General features: G+C 43.1%; 1 long non-coding RNA gene across 1 annotated transcript; it reads left to right on the top strand.

Moving 5' to 3' along the window:
• The first annotated feature begins 7,501 nt into the window (after positions 1 to 7,501).
• On the top strand, positions 7,502 to 10,994 carry LOC110352240 (uncharacterized). The gene is made up of 3 exons (XR_002400892.4): positions 7,502 to 7,947; positions 9,160 to 9,251; positions 10,016 to 10,994. It is a non-coding gene; the product is annotated as an uncharacterized lncRNA (long non-coding RNA).
• Positions 10,995 to 26,739: the final 15,745 nt, after the last annotated feature.

The following is a 26,739-nucleotide window of genomic DNA, read 5'->3' as shown; positions in this document are numbered from 1 at the left end:
AGCAGCAAATACTACCTGCACTGGGCAGGGGCAGGGGGCTTACATTAATTAAAAGTTGTTATGGAAACAGCACATCAAACATAGGATGGTGTTTCCAGGGGAGGGAAGAGAAGAGCTGCTCGTAATGGAAAGGCTTGTGGCTGATTTGAAGGGACAAGGGTTTGCAGGATCAGATTAATGTAAAATTACCAGAGCCTCGAAATATCTCCTGGGTTCATCTGTCCTTTTCCTTCCTATGGCTGGTGGCTCCTGACGGCACCAACCCACTCCCCTGAGCCCTGCAAGAAGCCCCAGTTCATCAATAGACCAAATAATCTTCTTTTCCCCTTAAAGGGTTTCCTACTTGCAACCTGAACAAGAGAGCATTAATAGTGAATATGTAAAATCGTGAATATGTAAAATTACAGTTGAGTGCCTGCTAAGGCAGAAACTGGAGCTCTGTCCCTGGTGAGAAAGGGGAGATTTGACCCTTTGCAAGGGGGCATAGTCAGACTAATCTGTGCAGATATCTCTGATGTCCTGTCTTGGCTATGCAAAGAGTTGATTTGAGCCATTTTCAGATGTGCTGCTTCTCCTGCTACTCCGAATGCAGCACTAACCAAGACACCTGGAGCTGTCAGCACAAGAATAAAAATAATTGCAACACATTTTATATATCTGCAGAAACACCTTTTCAGGACAGTGTTCATTTAATAGGCAGGTTTGATGGCTTACTGGGAATAAGGCACAGAGCCAACCTGTGGTTTATCAAGCTGAAGCTATGAAACACAGGCATCCCAGAGCAGTTATCCAAAGTACACGTGGATGAGACGTCTACTCTTTCTAAGTTGTCTTCCGTATATTTAAGGTGAGATATTTCAGGGTCAGCAGGTGATTAGATCATTTTGAGGCCATTATTTTCATCTGCTTTGAGAATTTCGTGGAGGAAGGAAAGGAATCTGTATGGCCACTTTGAACATGTCCTCTGGAAAAAGTGTTTCCCTTCCACACAGCAGGTCTTAAATCTGCCCCCAAGTTATGCTCAAGGACATAGTGGAGCTAAAGTGCATTTGGGACTGTAGCGTGGCACCAAATTCTCTTTCATGCAGCCTGGAGTAAATGGTGGACATATTGTTTAAAGAGGCCTTAAAAGACAAAGGGTAAGAGAAGAGAGTATTGTGACAGTATTTTTTCCATTTCATGGACGATCCCACTCAGGAACTGGCTCCAGCTGAATTCTGTAAAGTTTTGCAGGTCTGAGATCTGTGTGATAGCTCGCAGCCAGCATTTCAGGCCAGGAACGTAAATCATCCAGCCAGCTTTGGTTTCTGCTATTTAGTTGGGCTGGAGTCAAAATTCTAAAACCAATCTGTAAACAGTACCCCAAACCCATACCCCTAATTTTCACCTGGTACCAATAGAGATCCATCCCTCAAATAATACGTAACCTGAGTAGCTGCTACTGGGAAAAGTGGTATCTAATTAGTTTGTGTCATTAAGAGATAAACATATCTTGTAATCATCCATCCATCCATCCATCCATCCATCCATCCATCCATCCATCCATCCATCCATCCATCCATCCATCCATCCATCCATCCATCCATCCATCCACTTTTATCCCTACTTGTGGAATCTGAATGCAGATCAGCCATGCCACCTGCTTATCAATTAAGGAAGAGCAGATTCATGGTCTGATAAATTTAGCGAGTGCCGTGTAATCTCTAATTGGTGGACATGATCCACTCGCATAGCATCAATAACTCCAGAAGGTTCTGCTGATCTTATCATATCATGTCCTACTCATGTTTTAATCAGCCTCACCCCTTCTGCATTGACATTTTCTCCTGTGACAAGCCCAGCATTGAAGCAAGCACCCCTCTGCTAAAAAATGCCTGTCTTGTTCATAGTAAAAATGGACCAGGGGCTTTGCCTTCCAACTTAATTCAAGAGTGCTATAGGCATGAGAGGGTTATAAAAGCTCTTTTTTCAAGATAAAAGACAGTTCCCTGCCAGAAGCAGCTCAAACATCTTTATGACATCCCGGTGCAAAAAACAATTGAAAAGGATTGTCATAAAGGGAAGCGTGTCAGTTGTGAACTTTACTGAATTGAGCCTAATGCAAAATTCATGCCGAGGTGTCACAAACGAAAGGCAGTTTATTAATCCAACTTATATGGAGCTGGTAGGCAGCAGTCATGGTACATTAAGATCGTATGAATAGTCCTCAAGCTCATTTGGGTTTCTATTCAGGGCCCCTCTTGTGAGTGCAGCAGGGTCCGGAGAGGTCTTTTGGACCAGAAACTGCCTCGTCTTCCTCCCCCTTGCACATATCTCCTCGTGCTTGTCACACAGTGGGTGCACTGGGGCTAAGTGAAGCATGATGTCTGTGCCATCTGACTGATCAGAATGCAACGCCAAGCTAACTGTGTCATGCTTCTTTATTCCAGTCATGCGTTAGAAAGCGTTTTATTTCTCCATTACATTTTGCACGTTCTCTGGCTCTCTTTCCCTACCAGAGAGAAGCTGCAGGGAAAATGGGGTTCTCTGCTCCTTTTTTTCAAATGCTCTCACCATTTTACAAAGTCCTATTTTCCCCACACGTAGCGGCAAGCTGTCTTACAGCCTGGTGTGTACAGAAGAATGATTCAAATGAACCTCTGTCTGCTGAGGAAGCGTCGGTGCACCTATAGAAAGAACATAGTGGGCTGGTCAGCACAGCAACCTTTTAGAGAAAACAATAAGTACCCGAAAGAAGCAGTGGAGCAGGACTAATGCCTTCCGAAAGGAAGAGGGGAAGGTGGAATTAAAACAGGTTGAATTAAAAGCGAGGCAGGCTTGCAAGCTGCCTCCATTGTCTCCTGGTGCTGTTGGGTAGCACTCAAGGTAGGCTGGGATCGGATGGAGGGGGCTAGTCAAGAAAATCAATGTCAAAATGTACAAAGGAAACAGTGTCTCTGCTCACTGAAACCAAAGCAGGGAAGAGCCTCAAAGAAAGCAGAAGTCCTCTGGTCCCCTTGCTGGAAGAAGACTTGGATGCCTGTATTTAAACTGTGTTAAAGTTGATCCCTTTCTCTCTCATTTACAGATGTTACCCAGAGAGGCTTTTATCATATGTGCATTTGGCTTAGCACTGAAGGGTAATTGCAGCAGAACAGCCTATGGAAAGAGATCTGCAAATGCTATAGAATGTGAGCTGGCCAAATTCTGTCCCCATTTACATCTGTGCAGCCTCATTGCTTTCAGCGAGGTTGCTCTGATATCCCCAATGGCAGAATTTGTTTGGGATGTTATAGAGAGACAGTGCGAATGTATTATGTGATTATGACAGTGAGCTTCTTTGGGTCAGCTGTTCCAATGGCTCATTTCATGACTTCGGTCATATCACTTAACCTTTCTCTGCTCTGATTTACTCAGCAATGCATATTTATGCTGACCTGTCTTACATGGGGAAATTACTGTAGAATTTCTTGGACACTGCAGAGAGAGATAGTCTGCTGCCTTCTACACATGCAGACAGCAACACTTAGGCAGTTGCAGTTGGGAGTAAAAAAGAACCAAGGCACTGTGCCTAAGCCTGAAGTGGGCCATTATTTGCCTTCTATAAACACTGTATTCTGGCTAGGGAATGAAATAGGAGAAAGATGCACCAAGTCAACATCTAAGGTGGGAAATTTGGCAAGCAGTGCTACTTGGGCTGGATTGCAGCAGTGGTGTCTTGCTGAGTGTTTTTTTTTTTTTTTTTTTTTTTCCTTATTTGATCTTGGGGTCTTGGGATTGCAGCAGGTGCTCGTGGAGGGAGCCCTGGCATCCTGGAGTTGCAGCAGGTCACGCTGTCCACACCGTGCTGAGGTGTGAAGTGATGACCACAGCGTGATTTGGCTTCTCCATGCTTCCTATCTTTACACTTTTTTTTTTTTTTTTTTTTTTTTTTTTTTTCCAGCTGTCTCTTCAAGCCTCCTTTCTGCCTGCACTGTCCAGACAGAAAGCGATGAGCAGCTTTAAGCAGCCCGAGAAGCAGCTCCAACGCTGAAAATATTCCCTGCCCTGAGTGGTTTCTGTTTCCAGGGCTGTTCGGGTTGGATGTTCAGGCCTTCTTGGCCTGATTGCCCACAAGATGGCAGTCGCCACCAGTACATCACTCATGGGCCTGTCAGGCCGCTGGATTGGCAGCTGCAGGCACCGAGCTGGCCGAGCTCTGCTCCTGCAAGGAAAAGGAGCCAGGAGAATGGGAAAGAAATGCCTGATTTCCATAGGGAGCCTCCCTATGCCTGGGACATGCTCCTCCGGCTCTTATGGTTTCAGTGTAGACATAACATATATATGTGTGTGTGTATACATTTATTTATTTATTTATTTATTTATTTATTTTCTTTTCTTTCAACTCTCTGCAATGAAAAGTGAGGCCAGTGGAAATTGAGGAAGGAGTCTCTGCATATGGCAACTGTCAGCTTGTCTTCTTCTGGCCAGGGTGCTGTAGGACCAGTTGAAAAGCATGAACGCATTTCTAGAATAAAGCATTTTAGACCTTATCGTGTAGAAGTTGCAGTTTTAGGTTTTCTTTGCAGACTGTGATTTGAGAACCATTTTCTAGCGGGGGAATGGACCACATAAATAAGGAAAACACACAGTAATTTAGGTGGTAACCTAATTACGTGATTATTTCCACCCTCATAAATGCATACAACTTAGAGTGGAATATTCAATAAAATTGTAGCTTTGGCACTGAAGAGATTATCGCTAAAAATGTGCTAAGTGTTCTTAAAGAAAGGTCTAGTAAATTGCCTCTAAAGCACAGGAAATTGGCTTAGCTCCTTCTGTGTAATATTTGTCTTAAGAAACACATCACAGGCAATAGGGCTGAGAAGAGTCACTGAGGTCTGAAATACATGGACTCTTGCAGCAGCAATATTAGCAGCACCTCTAGGAGAACCTATAGGGCTTAATTTTGCTACAGACTCTCTGGAGGACCATCAAGAAATTGCTTTATGAGTTGAAATACCCATGCTATTATACTCATAATTTGATACCGCAACACCAGACTGCAGTTAGTTGTGTTTCTGCAAATCAGTGTCTCTTTTCTGACTACAGCATTTCTCCTCTCTGCAATAACATTCTTTAAAGAAGAGGTAGTGGCCAGGATAAATTTTGCTAGTGGCACAACACAGTGGGATGAGATGTTTCAGGACACTGGTTTCAGAATATAGATAATAACAGCAGAAAGAAATCACAACCTCCATTTTCCCCTCTTTATGACTTTACAGAATTCATTAGAGTTGAATTGTTTTAAAATGTTATCTGTGAAAAAAATAAGGCCCTTTACGGCCAAGCTGGAAGCATCCAAAAATTATTTACTGTTTGGTGATCTATACGGAAATAACTCAGTCTCTGATAAGGATTGGTTGTTTTTCACACGTTGGGCTGCTTCTCCCCAAATCATCCTTGTTAGCATCCATGAATGCTAATCTGCACCAAGCCAAGGTGACAAGCCAAAACCTGCTCAGGTGCGATAGCTGAAATCATTTCTTAGTACTTCAGCTGGTGTGTTTGTGCCATGATACCTTTAATCAGGGTGGCGGGTATAAGTGCCATGAGGGAAACATGTGCTCTTACCACACAGATGTGGGATAAGCAGAATTATCCCACTGTTAGTTACCCCCAGCAGCTTTCAGCGTTTGCTGTTCTCCCACAAAGACTTCTTGTAGAAGAGCGTCTGAATACGGGTTGGCATATCCCTCCCAGTTAATGTCTAAATATTAGCTACATTAGACTGTCTTTCCCTCTCATTTGAGTTGCAGAAAAGATGAGGTAGTGCCTGAATGTTTCCTCCAGGGGATATTTAAAGTCAGAGAACTTTTCTCATTGTTCTTTTCCCCTGTTCCTTAATCTAACATCCAATTCTAGTTAATGTGCAGTTTCCAAGGCTAACTCAGTTTTGATCGGGTTGTGTTAACTTTGAAAAGCTGACTGAGTCCAGCTTAAAATGGATGCTCTTAGAGAAGGATGAAAGGCCTTTTTTATCAGTGTTGAAGGAAGTAGTTCAAAAGCAGAAATGGTTTCTTTCTGAAGACAAAGAAGCTCTTTCTCACTCCCCTCTTGCCATGAAAGAGATCTTTTGCAACTTACTGCCCATCAGAGAAGAATTCGATGAACTGGAGATGAAGCGGCAGCGTATTGGGAATTTTATTATTATAGCTGGAATAAAGGAAATTTAATGTATGTGTATGCCCTTCCTTGCTCCCCAAATGCCCTTTTACTTCCACCTTTTTTTGAACTGCCTTTTTCTTCCCCTCTTTGGAAGCGAATAGTTTTGCTGTCTAGGTGGACAGAGAGACTGGCCTTCTTGTTACCATCTCATACCATGAATGACCCTAGACAGTGAAGTGGAGGGAGATAGAAGTATACAGCTATAAATTCCTCATCCCAACTCCACTAGCTGTTGAGGCCCTCAGGATTAGAGACTTAATTTGGAGACAAAACCTTTTTGCCTGAGTAAGACAATTATTGGTGGAATAGCACTTTTTAGAAGGGCTGAATCCCCTGTGACTTGATTCCATCACTTCCTAAATGAATATTTAATTGTTGCCCATTAAGACACTCATTGTCTGTAAAGTAGACCATACTTTTGGGTTGCTGGGTTTGCCAGCTGGTGAAATTGGTGATGTTAGATTATAGCAGTAGGTCATGCCTATGCTGGAGTGGTCAGGTACGTTATGAAAATTCAGCAGAATTGGGGCTTTGCTGACATTCATAGGATCAGAATGCTTAAAAAAATGGGGCCAAAAGAGACTGCCTTAAATTCCACTCATCCTGCTTGAGAAAACACTCCTTTAAAACTTCCCACAGGTTTCAACAAGGGTGTTTAGATTTCCCTGTCTGCATTAGACTTAGAGAAGTAAGTTCAACCCTGAACCAGAGTGTCTTACATAAGATTTCTTTGCTTAAATGGCTTCAAAAATGGGAAGAGACAACACACGCACACACACGAACACACACACACACACGGAGCAGCACATAAGCATATGAAGCATGTTCATATAAATTATTAAAAGCAATATCACAGTAAAGTTGGCAGAAATATAACCTACATAATTGGCACCAGCGGGCTGCATGTGTCAGAGAAAATTAACCAGAAATTAAACGGATATCAGAGCAAATCCAAAGTGGTTTCTTGGTTTGACAAGTGAAATTTGAAGCAGGAGGGTGTGAAAAACGCCGTTATTTCCTTAACCCTTTTGAGCGTTTCTGCAGACACATATAAATACCCATATGATGAGCATGCATCTCTTCTCTCTTACAGTTATCTGGCCCACAATCAGAAATATGCCAGCCTGCTAATTAGCTGCATGGATTTAGCAGCCATGTGATTCAGCAGGTTGATTTGAGCATGTGTGCATCAAGTGTATTTGTATTCTTCTAAGCCTTTGGGAGTTCAGCACAGGGTGGGGTATTTTCAACACCTTTAACGTCCTTTGTTCTGAATTTCTGCATTCAGGATTGACAAAGTCATGCAGTGCCTGGCTTCCTTGGAACTTCAGAGGGTGACATTCATCAGCCTTGTGAGATACCTGTGAACATGTTGATGTGGAGCTGGCGAAGATCCTCCAAGGCAAAGAAAAAACTGCATCACCAGAGTCAGCTGAACACGGCTAACGCTCAGCCAGCTGTTCCTAATCTGCTCAGTGACTCATCCCCACTCAGCTCTGATTTTTTTTTAACATATTTCCTCCCCACCTATGGTCTTAATTGTGATTCTCTCTTTCCTTTTTATCATCCTCTTCCAACGCAGTCCTATGACAGGTGGCACACCTGGACGGAGACTGCCAGGGGCTGCAACAGGACCCTGAGTGAGAATCAACAGATAACTCAGCATGAACACCTGCTGGGTGTATGTTCAATGACAAATGGTCTAGAACAAGCACTAAATGTATAAGCAAAGAGGTGCCTCTGAAGTCAGACAGCCAACCGGTAAGTAATAATAGTGAAATTCAGTTTATTGAGTGTAGACCTAAATGCCTGCATTGGCAACCTGATGATGAAAAGTCAGGGGGTGCAGGAAAAGAGATCCAGACTTGACTTGATATCTTGAGAAAACACCTTCTAATTGGAATGTGTAGGAAGCTCTGTTTGGTTCATCAAACAGAAGAGCAAAAGGTGACTTAACTTGAGTGTATAAATACCTTTATGAGCATAAAATAACTAGTGTTAAAAGGCTCTTTAATCTAGTGCAGAAAAGCTCAGCAAGACTCAATGGTTGCAAGCTGAAGCCAGACAAATTCAAATGAGCAATTAGGCATACACTTTGATAATGGGGGACAATTAACCACTGTAACAAACTACCAAGGGAAGCTGTACTTTCTTCATCAGAAGATCTCTTTAGTTCCCAGACCAGATGCCTGGACAGTTTAGCCAGGCACAAATTGTTGCACTCAACAGAAGTACAAGGGTTGAATTCAATGGTCTGTAACCTATAAGAGCTTAGAGAGTTTGAGCTAATGATGCCTTCTCTTTTCAGTTAAGGATCTAGGGATCTTCTCCTTTCCTAGTTTTATATCTGGTATACATCAAACAGCTCTGGGGAAGCTGGTTAAGATGAGCACACACGTCCTTGAACTAAATCCCCCCTTTATTTTGGGTGCTTGTCTAGGTCTGAGAGGCAGCAGGCTTTGAGATATAGATAACAAAGCCCAGTAGAAAAAGCAGGAAGGAATAGGCACAGCTCCTTCCACTGCTGTTTGTACCCAGAGGCACAACAGGCAAAATCATCTCATTCTACTTGATCTGTATTTGCATCATATCAGATTGTATCCATTTATCATCTTGATATACATCACTCTTCAGATACATTTATTTAATGTATTTACTTCCTTTTGATGTGTGAACAGTGAAAAAGCACCCTGATATGAGCTCTGAGTGCTCTGTCAATTATTTAAAATTACACCCAGAGCTCACTGTAATCTGTTTATCCCACCTTTTCAGCAACAACTCATTTTTAAAGGTAATCATCCCTTTCCTTCTCTTCAGATCCATTTTCCTGGTCTTCAAAGTCCAGAGAAAGTCCAAGTTCCGGTTACAGTGTCAAAGGCATTAGTACCCCTGGCTATTTTTGACCAAAGCCAGAAGGATTTCAAGGGGTTCCCCAAAGATTTTTCCTAAAGAAAGCTCCGTCCCTCTTTACAGGGTCAAGGAAGGGCAAGCATTCCCAGTCACAGCCAACTCCAACTACGACGATTTACCATGGGAAGGAAGGTGGTTTTCCAGAGGATGTGAAGGTTAGAAACCAAATATTTCCTGCATGTAGAGTAAATAATCTCCTTCTAATCAAAAAAGTCTGTTGCAATGTATAGTAGATGAGGGACTGATGCAGGGTATGGAAAGCACTGTCAAGGTGCTTTTCCCAGCTTCATGCCATGTTATGGCCATGCACTGCAGCCTTTGGAGCCTTCCATTGGCTTCTTTGTTCCTACACATCAGCCAGCTGAAGCATCTTCCTGTCCCCTTGAAACCCTGCCTACGCCACCCCTCCTACGAATACCCTTTGATTCCAGATGCAGATGGGAACTAGAAACGAAAAGGGCAAAACCATGGGAGTGAGGAGGTGGAGATCAGAGAAGCTGATGAAATGAAAGGTCTAATTAAATGTGCCCTCTGCTCTGGAACCACAGCCTGGCTGTTACACACATGACTGTACACTGGTTTCCAAGTTTAGAAAAGGGGAATATGCCCTCAGAGTCAGTGCTGGGGAATAACTCTTGCCATGCCCCAACCTGATAAGATAGTTAATGGCAGCCTCTGCTACATCCATATACAGCTGCTTACTAATTAAAAATGCATAGGCTTCAATTTCAAGTTAAAGTGACACATTTAATAGCATCTTTCAGAGCTTGCTAATGCTCAATGAGAACTTGATAGTCACAATAAGTTTGCATAACACAAAATTTTGGTCTTGATATTAAAGTACTACACATTATACAACATGAATACAGAAGAAAAAAAAAAGAGGAAAACTGAATAATGTGTTTCTTGGTCTTTCTAGCTACAGCAGCAGAGACATTAGTCAGGTGCACCTCATTTCCAATTTGTGCCATGGCAGGAGCAGCATTTATTTGTGCCACTGGGTTACGCGTGCACCCAAGTACCTGCATAACTTGATGGAAGAGAGCAGAAGCATACTAGAGAAGATGAGACCTTGAATGCTCATCTCTGCCTTTGGAGGTACTTTCCTATACATCTCTGGCAAATCTTACATTTTATGCAAAAATAAAGAGGTGGCTTCTCTGACCCAGATCTTAAAAGTGGGCTCCCAGGATCTCTGTGAATATGAAAGTTAAGTCTGATTTACACAGGTTAGGAATTGCAATCAACTTTCAGCATTCTAGACTTAACAGTAATAAGGTCTCCTCTTATCCCGCAATTATAACATTTTTACAAGTGTACTGTTCATCACCAGTTAGTACTGAATAACTTGATGGGCAGACAAAAATATGTAGCTTAAATAAAAGATTATTTTCAATGTTAAGGGAACCAAAATTATTTTATAACACTGACTTTTTTCACCCTATTTCAATATTTATGCACTCATGTCAGCTCAGGTACTTGAGAAAGAAGCTTCAGTTTCTGCTTCATGTCACTTTTGGAGTCTGCTCCTCATTAGTTTTGGCAACTGGTTCTCCAAACCAGAACTGAATCTTCTTTCATAGATTTTGTGTTTATATGATTCCTGACTTTAAAAGTTAAGACAGAATTGTTAAAATGGGAGACTTTTTTTTTTTTTTTTTTTTTTTTTTTTTTTTTTTAAGATTTCACAAGCTATCAAACTTCCAGAAAATCTAGGGAGTTTTTGTTCTTTGATGGGTAATGAAGTGTTCTAAAACACTCAGTGAAGAGTTCTCCCTTGACAAAGAATAAATAATATTTTGTATTAATGGAAAATCCTCCAAAGCTTTTGTCTTTCCAACACGTTTATTAAATCTTAAACAAAATATAAGCCCTACAGTGCTTTTTTTATGGCTCAGTTTAACACTAACTACTGTTTTATTTTAACTAAATGCTTTTGTTGCATTGCATAATAATAAAAATAAAGTCATAAAAAGCATCTGTGCCATACAGTATAGGCTCCTTTGTTCCCATGTGCTGTGAGGTCTGATGTCTGCAGTGAAGATGAATTCACCATGCTTAGAAAAAAAAAAGTTCGCACTTTAGAGAAAAGATGCATTTTGAAAAGGCTCGTGTTGACCTCTACTATAAGGAGCAGGGCAGCTTTCCATCTATTCTCCAGTCTGAGGCCACTTTTCTCCTCCCTGATTGTGCCGGTGCTGCAGATCCATCCCTATTTCACGTGGCACTTCCTTTCCCCGAGCATCTTGCTGTGGGAGCTCTGCACGACACCCACACAGAGCGGACTCGCGGGCGGTCTGACATTCCCCCGCTGGCTTCCAGGCTACAAAACGTGGTCACCTTACTCTGCTAATGGGGTTGCTCCCCCACGTAACATGACAGAAGCCTTTTGTGAATCTCGTCCCCCATTCAAACCACACTCCGCACCTACAAGGAAGACCCAACACAGAGGAGCTGCACCATTTCCCCTGGGGAAATGTATTGCTGTATTCATTTCTCAGCATCATACAAAAAGAGCCCAAACCTGGCTGGACAATATTCACATAGAGGGTATTTTTATATAGCTTAGAATATTTATAGAATAGCTGGACCACACGGCATGCTCAGATACAGGCCCACCCTGTAAAGGTCAACAAGCTTTTGAATTGCACTGAGGTGGGGGAGCTGAATGAATTACCTGATTTATCACCACCCCTGGAACTGTAATTATCTCAAACACTAAGATTTTCTCTCAGTATACCTTGAAAGCTTGTTTTTTGGTGTTGTTGGAGGTTTTGCATGACTAGGTGAATGACTGGATATGCTTGGATAAAGCTTGGGATTGAGAGACCTGATCCCAAGCACCTGTAAGTTATGAAAAAGAGGACTCTGGGAAAGATGGAGGTATGCTTTGGGGCTGCAGCCATTGGCAATATATTTTAGGAATGCCATGTCAAAGAGTTGAGTTTTGCATTTAGTCTTCAGTGAGACAAGGCTTGGTAGCATCTTTATTATAGATAGTCCACAGAAATGAAGACACTGGGTCTTCACCAGTAAAGGGTCCACACCATGGCCTCCCCATCCACCCACCGATAAATCAACCTATTTCACAGCCTCCAGGGGTGCTTTCTGTGAGTGGGGGCAGAGGGAAGGCTCCTATAAGAAGACAGTCCACTTTTTAATTACAGATAGACATCGGCCCAAGCTGCAAAAATTACAACTCCATGCAGATTACTGGGGGCATGGTGAAACTCCTTTGAGCTGAGAAACTCATCCCACAGCCCAGGCTCTGTGATAGCCCGATGTGGGGAAGCACCGAGAGCCTGCCCAGCAGCATCAGAACATGTCAGGAAAACACAATCCATGGCACAGTGAAGGAGGAAGGACAGCATCCCCTACTACTCATTGCACAATAATCACAGAAGGATCCAGCTGGGAGGAGAACTAAGCAGAGAAGAATGGGGTGGATGGACCCAGTGATAGGAAAGCTGTCTCTGCCAAAGAGATAGGAAGTGTTTTTATGATGAAACCACTGAGGTGAGGGAAGATGAGAGAGGAAAGCTGGTATTTGGATTTCTCCCTGCTGGGTCAATAATCTGAGGCTAAATAACCCCTTACACCTTTTGCATCAGGGGCTTTTCAGCGTGCCAGAATGGGAATTTAAGGATATTAAACTCAGCTCCTAGTGCAATTACTATGCAGATGGTGGAAAATAAGTGTTGGCAGATTTAGTGTGGGTGCTTGGTGAAGCTTGTATCTATAGCAGAGGCAATGGGCAAACACTAAACAGGAAATTTCATTTTCTTCACAGCTCTGGAAGACCTGAAATAATCAAAAATATTCATAGGGGCTGTTCAGATTCTTCTTTTAGAGAGAAATGCTGTAGGCTGCTATCCCTCTCTGTTGTGCTGTCATGTACAGGTTATCTGCAAAGGGCAGCTCATAGTCTGGGGGTCTATTTGCTTTGATTCACAGGATGTGATGTGGAAAGTGATCGTCCCTGCCCTGCCCTGCCCCAGTTATTGCAGTCCTGGGTTAACTCAGCATCCAGGTCTGCACTACAGCACTCCGTGCACCACCAGCTCTGAAACCCTTGCTGCTGCAGCTGTCCCTTAGTGCAGAGGGTGTCTCCTGTCATGTGGGGAGAGCCCTCGGTGCCAGCTTCCTCCTGACCAGCCCTGTTCTTCCATCCCAAACTTGTTAATAATGGCCAGACTGAGTTGAACCTGTTGCAGAGCAGTCAACAGGCAAAATAACCTTTTAGAGCCCTGATTTGTATCCAGGCACCCAGGACATTATGCAAATTGCTGTCTATCTCCTACCATCATATCATCATCTCAGCTGAAGTTGTGTTTTTGTTTTGTTTTCCTCCTTCTCTAAAGGAAAGATTGCAAAGCTCCTCCTTGAGCAGAGTTTCACCAAGGACTGAATTTTTCTTTTCTATTTACTTCTTGTACAAAGCAGGCAATCTTGGTAGGCAGCCTGCCAGCATGAGCTAGTCCCTGCATGAGCACTGTAACAAACGGATAAATATCCTGTCTAAGATATAACATTTTCCAGTGTTGATTAACCTGAGCTGCAGTGATGGATACTGGCTCCTGGAGACTGTGCTATCAGGGAGAGCAACAGTGGATGAATTTTGTGATGTGCTTTAGAACCAGGCCTTAGTAGCTAAGTGGGTAACAGCACCAGCTACCATTTAAGCACTTTGTATCTCAGCGCAGTGAAGTCACTCCAGAAGCACACAGGAGGTGTTCAATGGCCATGCTGTGCAGAAAATCCATCAAAGCCCAATCAAGCTCAAATCTGAAAACCAGGCTTGGTGGCAGCATAAAAAACTTGAAGGGGAGAAATAAATCTCTGCTTAATCTCTCAGAGAAAACAACAGTGTTGATTCAGTGCAGGCATGGAACAGTGCAGCAGTGGCTTCCTCTGTCTGACACTGTACAAAAAGAAGAGTCTCAGAGCTCTGCAGAAGTGACCCACTTCCAGGCTATTTAAAATGCACTCAGGTGCTGTGTACAGTATGCACGGGCATGCTGCAGACCTAAGAGAAAAAGAGAGGGAGATGCGCCACGAGGATAGGGCTCTGTTTTCATCCTGGTTTCCTTGGTCATTCCTCAAAGGGTAAAACTGCTGAAGGGACCCCAATTTGGAGAGCTTCAGTAGCTCCCCAACAAGAAAGAGAAACTGGTGCCAAGCCAGAGCTGAAGAAAAGCAGATGGCATGAGAGAGCACTGGAAAGCCATGGCCAGCAGCTGCATTGTCCATAGGATGGGCAATCCTTGAACAAAATCACCCTCACCCCCAGCTATATCTTGGCTGTCTCAAGAAGGGGCACCTCAGGAGTAAGAAATGGGTCATGGCACCCATCTGCCATTTGGTGATGGCTTTATAGACCAGTCAGTGCATAAACGGGACGTTTCACACATACACAGAGCCAGTCCTTCTCCATTGACCTCTTTTTTGCCTTGGAGAGAATTTTCAGATTTTATATTGCTGCACTGGAACTAATGAGAGCAGCCTGATCAAGCTGCCAGAATGAATCAGGGGGATAATGCTGCACTGATATTCTAGGCCACAGTCTATTTTTTTCCCAAAACTTTAAATCGGTTGAAATCCAATTTTGTGTCTCATTTTTTACACTCAGTGGGGGAATTTTCTGGCAGTGTTTCAGTCTGGAGAATTTGCTTCCTGAATATCATACTTCTTCCAATCATAAATCTGGAGGGAGGTCAAGCTGGGCAATATCCCCTTTGTCTGTGAGGAGATATACAAACTGTTTCGCATTAGAGAGGAGGCAGAGTTTGAAACCTTAGGTCTGAACATCTTGGGGTACTGAAAGCGAACCTTTCTCCAGGGTTCTGGTCCAAATCTAGACTGGACTAGCTCCATCCTGCTCTGCTCAGTAAGACTGCAAAATCTGGCTTGATTTTGAACTTTTACAGGCTGGTAGGAAAAACCAACCAACAAACAACAAAAAATAAACACAAAAAAAGGAAGGAAGGAAGGAAGGAAGGAAGGAAGGAAGGAAGGAAGGAAGGAAGGAAGGAAGGAAGGAAGGAAGGAAAGAGAAAGAAAGAAAGAAAGAAAGAAAGAAAGAAAAAGAAAGAAAGAAAGAAAGAAAAAGAAAGAAAGAAAGAAAGAAAGAAAGAAAGAAAGAAGGAAAAAGAAAGAAGGAAAAAGAAAGAAAAAGAAAACAGGAAATATCTGTTTCTTTAATGTAAATCCACATGTATCTGAAGAAAGGACCATTTCAACATGTGTACTACCCATTAGGCACCTTTTCAACTGCTTTGACTTATCAAAACAATTAAAGCTGTGTTGTGCTTATAAACATTCAAACACCCTTCCTAAGCCATATCCCACCAGAATTACCAATATTTCCAGTCACTGCGTCAATCAGAATCAGCAGGGGTCCTGATCAAAAATATATATATATATAAATAAAATTAAAAAAAAAATCAAGTGCTTTGAAGGGTTGTTTAAATTCTGTTAAGGAAAAAGATTTGTAAGCCGAGTGAAGAAATCAGAGGACGACGATCCCCAAGGGTTAAAGATGATGGATTTGACCTCAGTCTAGAAAAACATGTAAGATTAACATTTAGTTGGAAGTTGGATCTTAAAAAAAATAAAAAAAAAAAAGCTTTTTACTTCTAACATTTGTCTTCCCTTTAAAGTTTTGAAATAACCTGAAGGAATGCAAGAATGAAGGCCTAAATATACCAAGCTGACATAAGAAATATTTCACTTAATAAGTAAATTTATCTTGCACATGGACTCTGGCTTTTCAACAGGAAAAAAAGAGAAAGCTCAGGGTTAGCATTTTTCTCCTTTATCCTATGAAGTTTGTATCAGGAGCTGCCTCTCATGAAAGTGTCATGAATCTTCTGTTATTTGGTAGGATGTTTGTAGTTTTTATGGCTCAACTCTGTGAGTCAAGAGATTTCTTTCAAAAAGGAAAACAAAAAGGTGGCTTCTTGTGCAGCTTTAACGAACAGGAAAATCCTGTGGTGTTAGCACCATCTCTCCCTGATGGAAATAGACATACATTAGCTGTCCAGGCAGAAATTGCCCCTATTTACCGTCGTTACTCATCCTGGGATGCTAGTAATCCTTCTTTGTAGGGTCATTTCTCTTTCTTTGACTAGATGGGGAAAGCAGTGGGTGTAGACCTACCCCTAACTGTTCATTATGTCTACATCAGCAAGCAGATCAATGCAGTAGGAATGGAAAAGCATCTGGTGCCGAGGCTTTTCTGCTATGCTACATAAAGCCTGGGGATTTTATTTCTGGCCAGATCTAGTCTGGTCCCTTGGACCAAATGTCCCCATTGTACATGCAATGCAAAGCTGTCTGAAGGGCCAGACATCAACTTAGTCATTACGTCTTACGTCTGCCTTAGGGTTTGGAGCACATTTGCTGCACATTTGGAGTGGAGATTCTAGTTTAAATTTCTCCAGAAGGAATCTAGTTCACAAGCATCAAAACAGCTCTGCGAACAGAGCCAGCGCATGGCAAATTGATGACTGGGAGATTTACTTCAGAATCCCACTCCTGCTCTGAAGCAAAATGCTAATGCAGAGGCAGCCTTATGTGATGTGTGGAAACAATTCATTTCGTCCTTCCAAATGTAACTTATTTTTTTTTTTTTTGGGGGGGGGTATGTGTGTGAAAATATTTCTCACGGACAAGATTTCTGTCTTCAGAAGAGCTTTGTCAACCCATGAACCCATGAGTCTAAGCGTAGGAGCTGATGCAGAGAGTCATTTCATCCCAAGGGGAAAAGGAGAACAGTCATGGTGGGTAAGATTTAGTAGCACCTTGTAATAAATTCATCATCCTTCTCCGAGGCTATTCCTGCTGTGCTGTTGCATTAGTGGCCATTCCTTTAACTTCTCTGCGGGCAAGATTGGCCAACAAGCTGGGTCTGAAGAAGGCAGCTTGATTTCCTCCCCGTCTCCCTTAGCTGGGTGTTGTGCTGCTGCCGGTGGTGGTCTGTCATTGTGAGACTATCCCAGTTGGTTTGAATCCTTGCAAACTCTTTGACTTGTTGACCTGCTGCAACAGCTAATTCCACAGGGTGTCTGCAGTGTGCTAAAAAATAACAGCTTTCTTCTCATCACTGCTAAATTATGTGCTTTTTAGCTTCGTAAAAATGTCTCCCCCTGTTCTAGGATGAGGGGAAAAGAGGAGCATTAGGTCAGGATTCACCACAGAGATCATTTTCTTCTTTAACTGCAAGCCCCCCCTTTAAAGTCGGAGCCTGCTTTCTTTAAAATTAAAGGCGAAACACCTACTGGCTGCAATGAGAGCAGGTTCAAACTTTTACATTTCTCCTTTCTAGGTTAAAATCACACCCAGCCTTTGTGATCTCTTTGCAAATAGAAGCTTCTGCTCCCAGAGGAACTGCTACGAAAATCTGGCTGCAATCTGTTCACATGCTGCCGAGTCCATGTGTTTGGAGATGCGCTCCCAATGCACAGCACACCCAGAAAACAGACTCCCACTTCCTTGGTTCTCTTCTTCCCTCTGGATTTAGACGTCTTCATTCGATTACCTACAGTGATTCCCAGGTCTGTGCTGGCAGTGATGCTTCAGGCAGGGACAAATAAAGGAGTTTTCCTTATTTCCCAGGACACAAAGAGGGATTATAGCTAGTTGTGAGCCCTTGCAGGACTCCGCTGTGCTGTGGATTGTTGGCTTTCCTTCTGAGTGTAGCCAGGTCTCACTGGAGTCAATGCAAAGATTCTCAGCCATTTATTCCACAGAATAACAGTAAGATGGGTATGTTCCACTATGTTTTGTCCTGATGGGCCCTCCACTGCAGAAAAGCACCTACACGTCTCAACCCTAAGGAGAGATGGCCTGCAACCCTTGGCAACTAAAATCAAAAAGTGAGGGGAGGCTCTTAACCTCATAGGGACCGATTTTCCCCTCTGTCTTCAAAGATCATGACCATGTGGAAAGACCCAAATAGTGAAAAACTGAACTTTGCAAGAGCAAAGCTTGAACTTTATTTCTTGCCCATGCCAGCACTTCCAGGCACACAGCAGCTGCAGGGCTGTGAAGCTGGGACAATAGTGAGGCTGAGGCACACAAGTCCCATGAAGAGTCATCAGGATCAGCAGAGGCTCCTTGGCAGCCGCCCAGGTCGGTGCCTATCAGCCGTCACCCTGCTTTGCTCATAAGAGCCTGAAGTGTAGCTCTGCCAGCACTGCAAGGAAGATCCCCACTCCTGGTGTGAAGTGCTTGGCTAGGGGTGTGCGTAATTAATGAGCTTTTCTGTGAACAAGAAGGAAATTGCTTCTCTCATCTGTTTTGTTAGAGAGCTCCTTGTAACAGAGATTCTCTCTTTGCACAGCCTTCAGTGACTTCTGTTGGTGCTGTAAGATAGAATAAAAATTCTTTTGCAAAGAAATTGGAATAATCATGGAAATGTTCCTGGCTGTACTCATAGCTGCTTTGTAAAGACCAGTTTCCAGTCCAAGATCACTGAATGAAACGGAGAGAAGTGGCCAGAGAGATGCTTACAGTCTCCTTAAAACAGCCAGAAGATAGATGGTGAGGATTTTAAACTAGGTTGCAGGAGATGTGTTTTGGCTAGTGCACCGTGCTGTGTGAAGCAGAGGTGTACCAGCACCCACATATGCTCGTACACGTACCCAGCACAGTGCTCTGCAATGCCACTGTGGTTCCCAGCACTGTATGCCTGCATTGGCCAGGAACAATTCTCAGTAAAAAGCAATAATTAATTCAGGCATCATGCTGATGTGGGTATGCTGAAGCAGTGTACATCAGAAGCACGCCCTGAGATTCAAGTCACTGAATCAGATACGGACTTGGGTTTCTTGTGGCATCACAACTCTTCTAAAGGGTTTGTTTTTTTTCCCCAGTGTGGAATAAGAACAGCTTTGTAATTCTGGAAACTTGTCTGTGGGATTGGAAAGACTTTTCCTGTGCCTGTTGTTTGTGGTTTTACATCTCACAGCGCAGTTGCAACATTGCACTGGTGCTCAGTTGAAGTCTGCTGTTTTGAGCAGCAAAACACAACAAAATCAGTGTGGCTTTGTTCCCAGCAGGCTCTGAAAGGCCCTGCTTACAGCACTGAAATAAGTGATGTGTGAAGAACGGGAGGCTGATGGGATCTTGGTTGGCACTTCTGGGACATGCAGCATGTGAGGGGCTGTATCTACATGAGCCCTTGCTGGGAGAAGCAGTGTCTATTGTGGGGAGAGACAGTGATGATTTAGGCTTTTCTGAATCCTCTGGTTCAAGAACCTGGTTTTCTGAATCCTCTGGTTCTGAATCCCCTGGTTCGAGAACCAGGCCATCCGAGTCTGACCTTTGTCACAAAGCAGTTCCTTATAATGACCATGGGTTTGCTTGTCACCATATAGAAGTACAGACTAAACACTGCTAAAAATGAAGTCCAAGTTTGGAAGTTGGTCCCATTTTTACCTCCTCTGTGGGTCCTTCTCTTGTTCCTCCTAAGTACAGACTGTCCCTCCATGATAAGGGCTGTGTTTTGAGAAGTAAAACATGCACAAGGGGAGTGATGTGTATATGGCCTGTTTTCCCTGCCGTCATTTGAGGTTCTTGGGAAAAAGATTCTGCTCAACATTGTGACATTGTAGGCATGCTGCTGCTCACGGGGCAACACTGAGCAGGGATCTGATTTACCGGGTCAGGTCATTGGCTCTTTTTATCTGATGGCAAGCATCCTCACAGCTCAAAGATCTACGGAAATTAAATGAAATGAGAAGGCCCCCTCGTTGTTGCATCTGTTTTTAGTGCTATTGCCTGGCTCCAGCCAGTGCAGTTTGGACTCAAGTGGAGCACTTTTGTCTCCTTCCCGTGTGGAAGGCAGATGGAAGCTGGAGACATAAATGAAGAGGGAGAGAATTAAGTGGTGCAAACTACCGACACCACGAGCTGTTCATCTCAGAGCTGTCAGCTCAAAACCCAAGGTGGCTGTAAGCTACGGTTATCGCAACCTGGCACTTGTAGGAAATGAATTGTGGTTTAACAAATACCCATGGCGTAAGGGTTCATGATTTTTTACGTCCCTCTCTTTCTCTTCTTATGGCAAACTGCAACATGGGTGAGGAAGGCTGCACCACTGGAGGTCACGCTGGTCTGCCCTTCTGTGCTCACCCCTCATTCACATGTATTTTATGGCTAAACAGGAAACAGGTTCAACTTAAAAAATAGAGGATACCATACAAATTTATTGAATATTTACCAAGCTTTCCTGAATGGTAAGGCAGAGGCAGAGGCCAGGACCTGATGCTGCTGTATTTGTGGAACATTTATGCAATTCCTGCCAGCAGTTATATACGAAAGATAGCCTGGGAGCAGTTTGCCAAAGGCCTGTTGAAAGGTTCAGGTCTCAATTGCATTTGAAGGACCAATTCATCGAGGCTATTTCTCATGTGAAGCTTCTTCACACAAGATGTATCACATCATTAGTACTCCATGCACCACATATATCCCTCAAACACCTGCATAACAAGTTTCTCTTTATATAATGTTTCTTATTTTTATGAGTTTTTCAGCTCAAAAATCCTGGGTCAAAACTGTAGCTGTTTGAGGTCCATGTGCCACTCCAGCTTTCAGTGGAGATGTTTCAGTTAACACGTGTGGCCACATCTGCAGCTGGTGTAGGACAGCACAGCTCCCCTGAAGCCAGGGACGGTGTAGTGAATGTCATTGGGTTCATGGTGGCTTGTTTGTTTTCTAAACCGTTTTTTTCTGGTTCTCCTACATTTTTTTTCTTTTTTTTTTTCTTTTTTTTTTCATACTCTGAGGAATTTGACAGATACATAAGTGCAATATTTTGAAAAGCAGAGCTGATGTTGCTGTGTGAACTTTCAGAGCTTTCCCTCACCTCCAACCCTTTGTGGAGCCAACCTGGTGTTAATCTTCTTTCACTTCTGACATAACTTGCCATATGCGTCTGTGTGCTTAACCTTACATTGCATACGCCTTCAGCTACCTCTAAAACTTGTCAGGGGTGTGTACACCAATATCTCAACAATGCATTGCACCGGGATGATAGTCTGTGCCATGGTATTTAAAGCTGATAAGGTGAAATATAATGGCCTCTTTTGTTTAGTAGATGGATGATGTAATAGTTCTGTCTGACCTAAAAATTGATCAATCAATGGAAGGCATGTTTTAACCTGCAGACTGCTTATAAATGGTTGACCATGAACATTGTTTGGTGTATTTGATATTCATAATTTATTACTTTGGTTGCCTGGAGTAGATGTTGAAATCACATGGCATGTATTAGTTCCTATACTGGCTGGATCAGCTCCTTAAAACAGGTCTCTGGACTGAATAATGGCAAATGATGACATGATGACTAGTTTAATAGCCTCCTTGAAGGGAGAATTCAATAATATTTGTCTCTAACATTCCTATTATAATTGCTTGCCGGAATATTCATGTAAAAGTGGCACCGCTGCAGTCAAAACAAATCCCTTTCAGGGTCTGACCTGATATTAATAGAATATTTTTTGTTCAGTTTCTGTCTGAGCAAGCACAAGGTGACACAGTGATTCGGATGTATATAACCTATAGTACATCATGCAGTAATCAACATGTTTCTCATGGCATAAGAACACAAGAACTCAATTTAGGTTGATGAATGGATAACCCAGAATCTGTGGAATTTTTGGAGGACCATCCTAGGCTGGAGAGATGTGTTATACAACATTGGGAAACATTTGACCCTCCTGGTGTTTTGTGTTTCTACATGCCACATTCATGCGAGGAGGAATCTTTGGAATGAAGGAGAGATGGCAATCGCATCACTTGGAGGTTATAGCTCTGGGCTCAGGCCAGTTGGACATTGGTCAGCAGGACTGGGCTTTATCTATATTTGAAACATGCTCTGGTTTTAAATGTCCTCTAGTTAACTTTAACCCCTTAGCTGGGCATGGAACAAAACAGTGAGGGCTAATAGACAGCGCATGCTGGTGTTTGCCAGTATCTGTTGCTTTTGTATTGAATTGGAGTCAATTAAAAGACACTGAAGATGGCAGAAAATCTCTTGACTTCGAGAGATAATGAATCAAGGTTTCCAGGGAGCAGTTGGTGATGGTTTTCTTCTTTCTTGCCAGTCCTGGTAGGGAAAAATTTCCATGTTTTAGAGTGGGTCCTTGAGGTGAGGTAAGATGGTGTGATGGTATGTGTGGGAGGAAGATCAGTCTTCCTCTGCAATTGTCACGCATGATCTGCGGAGAATAGACTGAACTGCAGATGTTCCCTGCTTACATCTATGGCTCCTTCACTGCCTTGAAAGCTATAAAGCAACAGAGCATATTTTCAGAGAGGTGACGTTATCTTTCCCTTTTTCTGCCCTGCCTCAGATTTTTGAAGTATTCAAGAAGCATGAGCATAAAGAGGTACTTGTTTCTGTGTGAGACAATAGTGTTCTTCCTTAGGAGTGTTATTCTCTTAGAGTCATGGACAATGGAGCAATCTCATCTGTAGCTCAGTAACTGTTGTGCAGTATCCTGGTTTTAAGTAGCTGTCAAGATCTCTCTTTCCTGCAGAGTTAAGAAGGTATAAGCACGAGGCTGAAATGAAATATATGTATGTATAAGCATACGTATATACATAAATTGAAAGAGGAAAGAGAGAGGGAGGAGGGAGGGAAGAAGTGAACAAAGGAACAAGTGAGTATCAAAAGCACTTTAGCAACCTTCAGGATGAAAGGTGCTACAGAAATATAAGATATTATCACTATTACTTTTATCAATAATACAATATTGCTAGCTCGCTTACTTCATTGCGGTCCCATTGCAACACTGATGCTGTTACCTGGCCTATTTTAAAATGGATTGGACTTTAGTTCTGTCTTGTGCTAGGTAAGAAAGCACTCTGTGAACTCCAGCTAATGTGCTTCAGAGTGACAAAACAAATATGTTTTATGAAGCCAAATAAAAGTTTGCTTCATCAACCACTTCAGAGTATAAACCACTGCCAGCGATCTAAGGGAGTAGACATCCTTTTATTTAATCGCAAATTAAAAAACATAAACCACCTTAAACACAGAGCTACTGTCACATCAAATCAATACAATAATTGTGCTCGAGCAGTTGTAAGGCACATGATGCTCAGCATCTTGCATACTAAAAATAAATCAATCACCAGAGAAATAAGCAAGTCTTATAATATATGAGCAGATTATGGCATATTAGCACATTTTGTATTGTATGACTGCTTTTCCCCATTTACTGAATGCATTTAATACAGAGAGGGAATTTTGTCGTCTGAAAGTTGTTAGCAATTCCTTTTGTTCTGGTGAATTCCTGCTAATGAGAAAATCACTGGAATAAGGCAAGAGACACTCAGGTCGTACTCAAACCTCAGAGACAGGCTTTGCTGCAAAGTGTGAGCTGTTCTTTATTGTTTTTAGGCCAATGGATGTGAGGATTTTAAATATTTTTTATTAGATATGGTAATGAAGAAATGTATTGGAGACTGAAATCCTTGACCTGCCTGAATAGTTACCCTCTGGCTTACAGGGAAAAATATTAAAAAAAAAAAGGTCTTAAAACAAATGTTCAGAGTTTTGCACTAACTTCATTATTAACCTAGGGTTTGGTCTTGTTTTCACTTGAAAATATCTCATGGGTATGGAGGGAGAGGTGCTTTCCCAGTCAGGAAGGGTAGCTTATGAGCACTGGCATCTCAGATAAAGCTCTGGCTCTAATGGGAAACCTGAAATCGTACTCCAGCCCTTAAAACACCCTTCCAGACCTTCTTTACCCTGTCCACTTTTCACTTCTGCCATTGTTTACCTGAAGGTAAGGCACAGAACTACCTTGCTGCAGGAAGACAAATGGAAGAACAAGCTGCTTTCTCACTACTGCACTGAGGAGAGGACACTCTGGGGGCAAAGAGCATGCTGGCTGATTCATCAGATGCCTGAGAGGAGCAGGGGTCTTTGCTTCCCCAAGTGTACAGATCAATTGTTGTCACAGCCTGACCTGCGCTGGACCTAAGCTCTGGTGAAGTACCAGCTGAAGTACCTCGTGTAACACTTCTGAAAGCTTTTGGTACCTGCTGGGTTGGGAACAAAGGTGCTGAGAGGGGCCCTTACAGTAATACAGATTGACCAGGGAAACAAAGGTGCCAGGTGCTTCAGGACTCGCAGCTCACCTTATTTTTTCAGAGAGGAGACAGTTTCTGTTTTCCCCTGTGACTGCTCCTTCCCTACCCAGACATCTCTCAGCTCTGCTCTGTTACACAGGTGTCAATAAATACCTTACCAGCAAGCCCAGCAAAAGGCTGAAAGCCTCTCTGTGATGCTGGGGGCCACCAGCTTTTGCAGCAGTGCTGCTCTCTTAGCTTATCCAAAGACTGATTTTAATCCACAGGTTTTTTTCTTTTCCATTGTTCTTGTAAACAAAGCTTTAGAAGTGCTTGACATTTGCAGGATTCAGCTGCAAGTATCTGCTGCTTTTCTTCCTTCTGTTCTTGCTATACCTGACTGTCTAGTCTCTTTTCAACCCCTGAGTAGCCCCAAGGAGTGCATTTTGTTAACTCCAGGCTTATTGCTGCACGCTGATGCCACAGGGAGGGACGTAGAGGTTGGAGCAGACTTGCTCTTTGTTCAGATTTCTCACCACGGTGTTTGCTCTGAGCTCCAGTTTATGGTGTCCAGATTGGCAAAAGCCAAAGAGCTATCTCAGAAGAGCAGCTTCACATCGCTCCCTACCAGCCACTGCAGCCAGGGAATTTGAAACTCATATAAAGGGTAATAAAGGGGAGATTATTGAGGTAGATCTGGAGAAAAGCCCAAAGGAAGTTACTGTATGGAAGTCAATTCTTTCCTAGTGTTAACTAAGGTTGCCCTTTTCTTTGTGTCAGTACTTTATTGCCCTGATCTGAGAAAGACAAAGTTTATTGTCCCTGGACACTAAGACACTATTGCTGCTGGGTTCCTCCCATCCACAAAGCTTTCAAAGGTATTTCAGCCAAAGATGGCTGCAAGCTGCTCCTGATAAACCAAGGCATAAAAAGCTGAAACACGTTCCCCTGAAAGCCAAAGGCAAAAGCAGGCAAAGAACCCAGGTGTCCTGAGGCTCCCGTGCGTGTTGCTGCCTGCGCCACGTGGCCTTGCTGGTGGCGAGAGCCTTTCGCTTTCTGTTTGAAGGTTGTGCCAGGGGTTCCAGCTTGGGGAGCTGCCATGGTGCTGCTCTAAAAAAAGCAAGAAGTACCAACCTGATGCAAACGGAGATTTATGGGGGGGATAAAAGTCTTAGTGAGGAACCAAGGTGCCCACAGAACAAGCCCCAGAAGCATTTGGCAGCCGGCCCTAGGTTCTCATCTTCAGCCCATTACCCTACTCGCGTTTCGGGGGCTGTGGAGTGATAGAGCCAGTTTATCCAGATGATACCAGGGAGGTGATAAAAAGGAGTCACCAATTAACTCCAACTACGGGTGTTATGTAATTGGAAGCATACGGCCCCACAGGGGGGCTGCTTCCCTGGGAAAATACCACACGAGGTCAAACACTGGCACTTCTGCCAGGCCCAAACATGACTATGTCAGCTTGTTCCCCCCAAGGCACTAAGCCTCTCAACAAAGTGTCACCCACCCTGTCAGCTCCTGAAGATGGGCTGAGAGAACGTGTCCTCGCAGCGGTGGGCAGCGTCCTGTGTGGAAAGGGCCAAGATCTTCTTTCCACTGGGATTGAATTGCAGGCGAGAGTGGCTGGGCTGGAACCTGAGCTGGGTTCCCCCCTAGTTCATAAAATTAGGCCACTTGTTGCTCTGGGCTGTGAAGGGTGCTTGGGGAAGGGAGAAGGTGACACGGGACACATTTTGATCCCGGATGGCTGGTCAGAACCCAGCTATGTAAGCTGGGTGATTGAAGCTGCTCGCAGGTCAACATCTTAATCTCCTCCGAGTCAAAAAGCCAAGAAACAGCAAGAGGGGCAAATTTCAGCCGGGTTGGCTTCGATTGACATCTTTTTTATGAGTTGTGCTCCGGTGGCAGATGTCGTGCATTAGCGTTATTTACGCATTAAGAGACCTATAATTGGAGACTAGCAAGTGTCCTCATCACAGTTGACCTTATTTATGGAGGAGCTGACATCTGAATGTCAAATTTGCATCCATGACTTTTCTCCCCCTAATAACTACTCTAATATGCAAATACTGAATGGCAAAAGAATGAAAATAAATAAAACAGCTATTTTGGTTATCTCTGGGAAGATTTGTGTGTGCTGCGACTTTGGAGGCTGTACTGAGATTAGACTCTCACTTAATCAAGAAGTAAGTGAGAAAGAAAGACATTTCGGATGCAGGAATATGTGAATTGTGAATTGTAAATAGCCTGCAGTGCAATCTAAGGGAAGAAACAAGTATAAAGCGTATTACAGAGCCATTTGCAGTTCTTTGTTCAGGTGTAACTGACGCTTACGGTTATTTCGTTAAATATTCTGTTTATATGCTTTTCCGTCCTGAATAAGAAGTTATCCTGGTCCCTGGAGTGAAGGAGATTCACAAATACCTGCATTCTTGTGCTAAAAGCAAGGCATTAATAGAGCTATGTAACTAAAGGATATGAGACATCAGCAGGGAGAGGATCAAGGAACAAACTGTTCCCTATTGCAATGGTAATTCTGTCCGGAGATGATAC

Source organism: Anas platyrhynchos, chromosome 11 (assembly GCF_047663525.1).
Source record: "Anas platyrhynchos isolate ZD024472 breed Pekin duck chromosome 11, IASCAAS_PekinDuck_T2T, whole genome shotgun sequence".
NCBI lineage: Eukaryota > Metazoa > Chordata > Aves > Anseriformes > Anatidae > Anas > Anas platyrhynchos.
This window is presented reverse-complemented; position numbering and strand designations above follow the sequence as displayed.